Raw genomic sequence first — 9,389 nt, forward strand, 5'->3', positions numbered from 1 at the left:
TTCCTTTCTGCCTATAAAATTCTTCCATGTTGTGGAGCTCCTCAGAGCTCCTTTCTGCTTGCTGGGTGGGATGGTACCTGATTTATGAATTGTTCAATAAAGTCAATTAGATCTCTAAATTTTTTCAGTTGACTTTCTGTTACTTAACATAATCCAAACTCCTTAATGTGACATTTAAGACTCTTTACAATCTTGTTCCCAAACTTGTTTCCAGACCTATTTCCAAGTACTCTTCCCCTACTCTCTGCTCCTCTTCCTTTCTTCCTGAGGCTATACACCTTCCAATGCAGCAACACTGGATTAACTACTGTTGCTTCATGTATATTCCAGCCTCCTTGCATTTATTCATATGAATCCCAGAAATGGGCCAAACCTGTCAAAATCCCATTAACTTGCAGGGAGAAATGAATTCTCCCTCTTCTGTAGTCTCCCACTGGCATCACAGACTGGCCTAAACATTTCACTGTCTGTAAATCCTACTCCGTAACAGGTGAGATGTTCCACGTGGCAGTTTCCTTGTCAAGTTCGTGACTCCAGTGTAGGCAAAAGAAAACCAGACTGACCTCTCACTAGCCACGACCACCAGACGGTCCTCTCACTAGTCACCACCACTGCCAATGTCATTTTGGTACCCCCAAGCAAACTAGGTAGATGCTGCTCAAAGTGTGGTTGCCAAAGAGCAGCACTAGCATATCCTGGGGGCTTGTTAGAAATGCAAATTCTCAGGCTCTCCCCCTGCCATAATCAGAATCCATCAGGGCCAGCCCAGAAATGTTTTAATAAAATCCTCAGATGATGTGTATGCACCAAGTTGAGCTAGATTAATTCTGTACTAGGCCAGAGCTTCTCAACTGAATGTGCACAGGAATCACCTGGGGTTCTGGCTGCACACGTGATTGAGCAGAACTGGGGTGGGGGCAGTGCCCGTGAGTCTGCATTTCTAACAGGCTCCTGGAGATGCTGATGCTGCTGGCCTGCAGACCACACCACACTCTGACAGCAAAGTCCCAACTACAGAATCAAGAGAGAAGTGAACGGCCTAATGCTAGTCCCAGGAACTCTCCACTATGAGCAGTTTCTGCTCAGAATGTAAGGCCTGATACTTATTTAAAGCGTTTGTGAGGGGAATCATTTCATTATGCTATGAGCTAATTAGCTCTTACCACAAGCTTCTCACTGAAATGATTGTTGAACCACCTAAAAGCCAACATTTAACAAACAGGTTCTTGCAAACCCCTGGAAGCAGGCACTACATCTTACTCATTTTCTTTTTCTCTTGTACCTGCATTGATCTGTTAAATAAATGTTTCCTGAATGAATGGAATTTTAAGGTTGTTGCTATTAAACAGCAAGATCATTATTTAGCTTGGGAAAACAGAGACAATATTCCTAAGTGTAAGATGCCTGCCCCTGAAAAAGAAGTTTACAAGGTGGGACAAACCAGAACATTATCTTGCATTTGAGCAAATGAAAGAAAGAAACAAAATAATTAACTGAGAGGGGTGATGCTTTGATTCCTCCAGTTTTTATTAGTCAATGCAACTATTTGTAGGAGCTGAGATGATAGATTATACTAAATTCACTATTCACCGGCTTCCAATGCGTAAACCTAGTTATTTGTTGGTGGTGGTTACTGTGATACCTGAGCAAAATAATACTAGCAACTTGTTACATGAACTGAGTAACCTACGCCACCAAGGAAACCAAGACATATTAATTTGGGACCGCCCAGATCCTAGATGTTTATGGAATTATCATCATTGACTGTAACTGAAAGAATATCACCATAAAAGTATAAGCATATGGATTTTCCCTTTCATTAATATTTTAAAATTTGCCATCGGAATCAATCACATGGGCACAAATATTTTCCTCCAGTCAGTTGAGTTAATTTGGGGGTTAATTAAGAGCTTAGACTTATGGGAAAATGAAAGGAATGTGGTTTATATGTAGGGTTGTCAGATAAAAATGCAGGGCACCCAGTTACGTTTAATTCTGAATAAACAATGACTACTTTCTTAGTATAAGTATGCCCCAAATATTGCATTATTGTTTAACTGAAATTCAACTATGACTGGGCACCCTGCATTTTCATGTGCTGACTCTGGACATCCTATTTATGTGAATTATAGTTGATGAGCCTTTACAGTGGGCCAGAGATTTGTCCCCATAGTGACAGTTGCCCTTGGAGGTTGAGCCAAAAAGGCAGTTTGAGCCTTGGGCTACAGCTACTAATACAAACTCACATATATACAAAGAATCGATTATGACAAAGCACTGGCCCAGCCAAAGCAGGAAACTCTAAGGCATTAATAATATAATCCCTTCTTTGGATGCAGGAAATGGAGAAATTAGTCTATTTACCCTACCATGTCTTACATGAGTTCTTACAATGGCTGGAATGACTAGTCCTATTCTACTAACTATTCTAACTATTCCTCTTATTCTTCTAACTATGCCTCTTAATTAATGAATCAAGCAACCAAGCAATTGCCATTTACTCACTTTCTACTATGTGTCTGGGAGAATACAAGGAAAAAATAAAATAAGGTTTTGCCCTCAAAAAAGCTCATCGCCTAGATGGAGAGATTCATGAAGCAATTAGGAAAGAATTAAATGCTGAGCTGTAGAATTGGTGCTAAATTCAGAGAAAGCAAGGCCCTGTCTGGGTCAGAATTATAGTGAAGGCCTCCAGAAAATAATGGGAGTCAAGCTGGGTTGAGTAATGTTTGAATAAGCACACTAAAGAAATTTTAAAGAAATCCTAAAATGGCCTGTTAAAATGTCTCTTAAGAAAAGTGTTTTAACTAACTTGTTTAAATTAGAATGTGACAGAAGACAACATTCTGGCCTCCCACAGCTGTTTTCAGATTCTTTATTCTACCATTAGATTCCCCAAGATATACAAACACTGAACTTCAAATTTAATAATTATTTTAGTATGTAGGTTATCTTCACAAAAGGCCATGTGAATATCCATGAACATGCCTTTGGGCGCCCACCATGTACCAGGCACATTACTAGACACCACAAGAGAGACGTCTCAGCCTTGTGAAGTTCACACAGGTGGGCACAGGCTGAAACTAGAACACTTCACAGGTGGTCTTTCTTATATTTACCAGAAAACCAGCCTTCTTATAATTAGCAGTGACTACTGGGACCAAAAGAGAACAACCTTACGCCCTCTTCTCATATATCCTGCAAATATTTGACAGACACAATATCTCTGCTTAGTCTTCTCATCACTGACCAATTCTACATGCCTCTCATGTTATTGTCACTCTTGTTTGTCCAGACTATAGTATCCAGAACTAAAGTAATGATTACAGAATAAAATATAGCATCAAGAATAGCGTATTAATAGAGTAGAACTATTAACCATCATGAGGGAGATATTATACTTTTGCAAATAAAGCTTAACATTAGATTCTTTTTCTTTTTCACAACTGTTGGCATATAAAGAATATAAGCTCCAAACACATGCGTATTTTTTACTATTTTGTTCACTACTCTCTCCTCAATGCCAAGAAAAGTGCATGGTTGGTAGTATCGTCAATACATTATTATCTTGTTTAATGAATAAATGAATGAATGGAGTAAATAAATTTAAAAATATTAAGCAAAGGGTCACTTAAATGACCAGGTCCTTTTTACCAAGCAAGATCTTCCTTGTTACTCAAACTTCATCTTTTGAGCTTGAAGGCTTCACTTTTAGCTTCATTAAATTCAATGTTTTATTTTTAGCTTCATTAAATTCAATCTTTTTAGGTTCCATGCAATGGTTCACATGATCAGGAATATTCTGAATTTTGATTCTCTCATCTATTATGTTTATTATCCCTTTCAACTTAGGGCCACCTGCATATTTGGTTGGTACACATCTATCCCATATGCTTTCTCCAAATCCTTAAAGTCTCAAGTGGGAGGGTTATGTGTCAGAGCTCCATAGTGTTCTACCAGAGGCCCTCATCAAGGTAACTGAAACACTAGTCAGCTGGATTTAATTGCTGTCAAGTTGCTAACCCAGCAATACTATCATCTAGCCCTTATTTTATCACCCTAGCTATAAGAAGACAATTAGATTTTGCTAAAAGGGCATTCCTCGGTCTTACATACCACATGGGTGTTCAGAAATATTTGTTCTTAGTAAACCCGTGGTGGACCCTAGCAACCACTATAGTCTTTACACAAACCATCTGCTTGATTAACTGTTCCGGACTTTCACTGTGCATTGAACTCAAACTTCCCAGTCTATACTTCTTATATTCTTAACCTTATGTTTGGAAACTTTACCAACATCTCCTATACAAGTAGGGACCCAAAAAACCCCAGAACTTATTTATTAAAAACATTGTGTAATTATTCTTACATGTTTAAAGTACTCTCCATTTGATGCAATACACCTCTTGAGACATTTTTTCCACTGCTCAAAACAGTTTTTGAACTTGTTGATTTTAATGGCTTTTAGGGCTTCTGTCATTTTTTGTTTTACCTTTTCCACGTCAGCAAAACGTTCCCCTTTGAGGACATTTTTCATCAGGGAAACAAACAAAAAAGACACTCATGGTGAGATCGGACGAATAGGGAGGGTGAGGCACAGGGGTCATGCCATTTTTGGTCAAAAACTGCTGAATACTCAGCGCATGTGGTCAGGTGCGCTTGTGAGTCACCCATCATGAAATGGGCAAATGCTTTGAAAGAGTCTTCAAAAAACATTCACTTAAGCCAAACACAGCTTCTCAAGACAATGCCAACTAATGCACTGATACAGATAGGTTTCTAGAACACTCACCTAGAGGGGGGAGCTTGTACTACAAGGGGACCATCCTCTAGAAGATAATTCCAGTTTTTGAGGGTCCCCTCTCGTATTGTGTTCTCAAATATTTCCACTGTGACTCTTTTGTGGTAAGTGCAATTTCCTCAGTTCCCTGGAATGTAACAAATCTAAACCTAGCGATGAACTAATTTTAACTTTCTTTAGGTCCTACTTACACACCCATTTTATATATACCATTATTGAGTGTAAACTACGTGTCAGGACTACACTAAGTATTTTTAATGATTTCATTTAACACAACAATCCTACAAAGTATATGCCATTCTCCCCACTTTCAAAAGAGGACAACTAAGACTCCAAAAGGTTAAGTATTCCAAGGTCATGTGACTAGTAACTGAAATTGCTGAGATTCTAACTCCCAAGCCCATCATCAAGCGCTTCTGCCATGACTTCATATTAACTAAGTTGTAATAAGAACATAGAAGAGCTCATAAATTCAGAGTTATTTGTATGAAATGATAAACCTAAAGTCAAGGTATTAAATTATAAAACTAACAATATCCACTTCTAGGGGTGCAGATTTGTAGAACTATCCTGAAATTTAGTGGAAGCTCTCAAGATATTTGGTTGTAAACATCCTGACAGATGTGTCAAAGCGACACTCAGAAGCAAAAGGGATAGTTAGGAGTCCAGAAATTGTAATTAGAAAGAGCCTTCATCAGCCCAGATCTGCCAGTGTCATCAAAGAGTGGACAGAGAAAAGAGGCGGGATGTCGGCCACAAGCAAATGAAAAACCAAGCTTCCGTTAATCCTGCATAGCTTGATAGCTAAATCTCTGTAGATCGGAGTTCTAGTCTTTCCAAAACAAGGTCAAGAGGACTTTCATTCATGAGGAATGTTCACACCCCCCAAAAGCAATGTGCAAAAATTCAAAGGAATAATGTCACTAAAAGCAACTTGAGGTGATGACCTTCACTTAATTTTAATCACATCATCTACCAGGCCCGAAGTAAACGTTAGCAGATACAGCTATGTCCACAGGTAAATGGTTTGTATGGCAATCTACACTAAAGTCTCTAAAGCCTCCTGAAATATATAGAAGTGGATGGAGGGAAGCAGGCCCAGGCAGAGAAAAAGAGAAAAAAGTTGAGTGGAAAATAGCATATGGGCATCAATATAGACTCCTGCCTGCATGGTAACTGACAGCCAAGTCAGAAAACCCCAGAAAGAGCCAGGAAAACATTTTAAAGTCAATTCGTGAAGAAGAAAAAAATCAGTGCCAAATGCACAAGTAAGCTCCATTCCAAAATCCCCAAGCTTGAGGGAAGGAACATCAGGACCCAAAGGACAGGCATTCTATTGAGTACACATGCTTCTGAGAAATGAGAGCTACATCATTTCTCCCTCCAGTCTAATTCTCCATAGTTCAAGGACTCATAAAGTGTCAACTCCATGCAAAATGAGGAAAGTTAGAAAAACACAAAAGAGAAGAGGAGAGAAAGGAAAGTTCAGCATTTTTTTTACTTTTTGGCATGCAATCATGGTTCACTGACCTGGAAGGGAAAGTTGTGGCAGCAATACTGAGAATTATCCAGAGAAGGAAAAGGCAACAAAACACCATTCCTTCATGTTGGCATTCTTTGGATATGTTCACTTATCTACTCAGCTTAGAGAAGCCATTGGAGGATAAGAGACGAAAGGAAATAGAATCAGAAGGGACAGACAGGAGACACAGTGATTATTAGTGAAGGCAAAACAAGGACGGTGGAGGAACAGATCTCCCCACCAGAGCGCACAAGACAGAAGTTATGAGGAGCTGTGACCAGCTTCTCGTCTTCTTCCCAGGCACCTCTGGGTTAACTGTCCAGTTAGAGGAAAAGCCAATCACTCTTAGGCAAACACCCTGAAGGATTAGGTCTTTCACCACCCACCACCCACCACCCTTTTTTCGTAAACAGCCCAGAAGATTTTAATTTTATTCACAAAAAAGATACTATGGTTTTCTGACATGGCAATTGCCTTAAAAATATTTGAACATTATTCTGGTGTCTTAGCAAATACTCCTGCCTATCTAAGTAAATGTTGCTTTTTTGTTTGTTTGTTGAAATTTAAAAAAAAAATCATTTCTCCTTTCTTGGGTCAGATTTTTTTTCTCCCACTGTAAGCAGTGCAGGAAATAATGCTGAGAATATCAGGACACTATCAGTCACAAAGTAAAGTGAGAGTGAAATATAATATAATATAAATATAATACCAGATGGTATTAAAAAATATCTTCATTTTTTATAAATTAACAAGTGCATTCACAGATGTTACCTCATTTCATTCTCATAACAACTCTATAATGTAGACATTATTGTTCCTATTGTATAGATGATCACTCCCAGTTTATATAACTTAATTGCTCTCCCTACCTCCCTTTGAGGTCGCTCTCTTGATAACCATTCTCCATGTGTCTCCTGAGCCTTCATTTCATAATATTGAACTGATCAAACTTCTTAGTTTGAAATTCTCCAACTGCTCCCCATAGTCCAGAATAAAATCCAAACGACTTGGCATGGCATACTAGATTCCGTGTTGCTAAGTCCCCACCTGTCCTTCCCATCTCATCTTCTACCACTGCCCCACACCAAAACTTTACAGGGTCTAGGCAGCTCTCGCACACCTGTGCACACCTTCTCTGGCCATACAGGTGTGCTCTTCTTTCTCATATCTTATTAAACTACTCATTCTCGAGACTCATTCTGTCTCAATTCCACTAGGAACACCTTACTATTCCCTACCTCTCACAGGACTGAACCTCTCTCTTCTGGGCCACCTCACTTCTTTTATCAGCCTGTTGCTGTTCATACCGCATTGCACCCCAAGTACTGTGTGTATGCATATGTATTTAAATGATTTCATATGCAGATTTAAGTATGTTAAGGTTACATATCAAACTGATAAGTGGTTATCTCAGGAAGTCCTAGGCTGGGAGATTTTCCAGTTATTCTGAAGGAGCATTCTTTATCTGAACCACAGAAGAGAGAAAAATTATTTGAGTGACTATTTTTCTCATTTTTCCCAAGGATGTGCTGCTCTAGCTGTGTAGGAAAGTTAAGTCAGCATGTTCAGTAAATGCCTTAGGGCATTAGGGCATCTCTCATTGAAACCAATGAAAGAAAGGTTACTAGAGTGTTGCATTGCCAAACTTTTAAAAGAGGAGCTTTTTTAAAAGTTCTTGATCAAAATCATTAACACCTGGATCACCAAAAGATATTCATAATGCTGGACACAGAAATACATACAGATTCACTGAACTGCTCAAGCAATCAGGAGACTAGGCCGGGTCTCAGCTCTGACACATTTAACTGCAAGATGTTGGACAAGTCATTAAATACTTTGACTGCAATTTCTTATTTGTTAAATGAATATTACAATATGTGGTCTCATTATCTATTTATATACATATATTTATATACATATACACATATATACACATTTGTAGAGGTAAAATATAATATGTATATGTATCATATTACATACAAAGAAAAATATTATCTATTGAGAATACAGGTCACCCCAGGAATGGCCAGAATTAAAAATCCCAAGCTTCAAATCATCTCTCTTTGCTGCCAGCAGAGGGGGCTGTAATCAACTAAGCAGCAGACCATGGTAATCAAATCAACTACATCTTAAATATGCAACCCAGTTTTGTTGTATTTTAAGCATTAAGTATTTCCATGATACTCTTTCATTATAAAATAAATTTTGCTTTGAATCCTTAAAAAACAAACAAGCAACAAGAAAAACCCTCATGTGCAGCTGACCATTATTTTCAAAAAAGTATCTCAGGCATCTTTTATACAATTTAGGGCACACAGAGGGGGATCCTGGTCAGCATTTGTGAGTAGGGAGACCAGACTAGAGCCTGTAATGACATCATGAGAGGGGCACCCACTAGGATGGCCCTGTCTCTATGGGACGGTGTGTTGGTCACATTACTTTCCAGGGTCTGTTTCCTCATCTAGAAATTAATTAGTCAAACAGGATATGCTCTGAGGTCCTTTCCAGCTCTGTCAATCAATGGACCTAAAATTATAATGAGGCAAAGGGTACAGAGGTATACATGGGCCCACAGAGCTTGATTCTAAGCAAATACTCAGTGTTCTCTGGGACAAAGCTTGCTACACAGGAGTCTGGATTATCACTCAGACTTCAACAAGCTCACTTTCTGCATGGTTAACCTTATCAGACATGAAACAGGCCTTCTGGAGATAGGAAGCCATTTACACAGAAAAGATATTCCTTTCTCTTTTCCTTTAGCCCTGGACCAATAGCTAAATGACCATGTGATTTGCTCATGTCTAGAACAGCTGCAAAAGAACCAGCTGGGAATTGGTTGTCTTTAGTCTAAAGGAGAAATAATTTAGGTCCAAGTAAGCTTGAAAAACATTGTGGAGGGATGAATAAGTAAATGAATAATGAATTCTGACCCTCCTAAAGATTTATAGACCAAAGACACTCAAAAACTGGATACCTGAATCAAAAAAGATTAGATTTGACTCTGTATATTTCTTTTGTACTCCTGTTACAACCCATGGTAACTTACCAGTAAGTCTCAAACTTGGC

General features: G+C 38.7%; 1 protein-coding gene across 2 annotated transcripts in view; it reads right to left on the bottom strand.

Annotated features, from left to right (window-relative positions):
- CAMK1D (calcium/calmodulin dependent protein kinase ID) overlaps window positions 1-9,389 on the bottom strand; it is a 405,862-nt gene that overhangs the window by 161,882 nt on the left and 234,591 nt on the right. The window lies entirely within an intron of this gene.

This window comes from Furipterus horrens, unplaced genomic scaffold (genome assembly GCF_987537825.1).
Source record: "Furipterus horrens unplaced genomic scaffold, mFurHor1.1.pri manual_scaffold_2, whole genome shotgun sequence".
NCBI lineage: Eukaryota > Metazoa > Chordata > Mammalia > Chiroptera > Furipteridae > Furipterus > Furipterus horrens.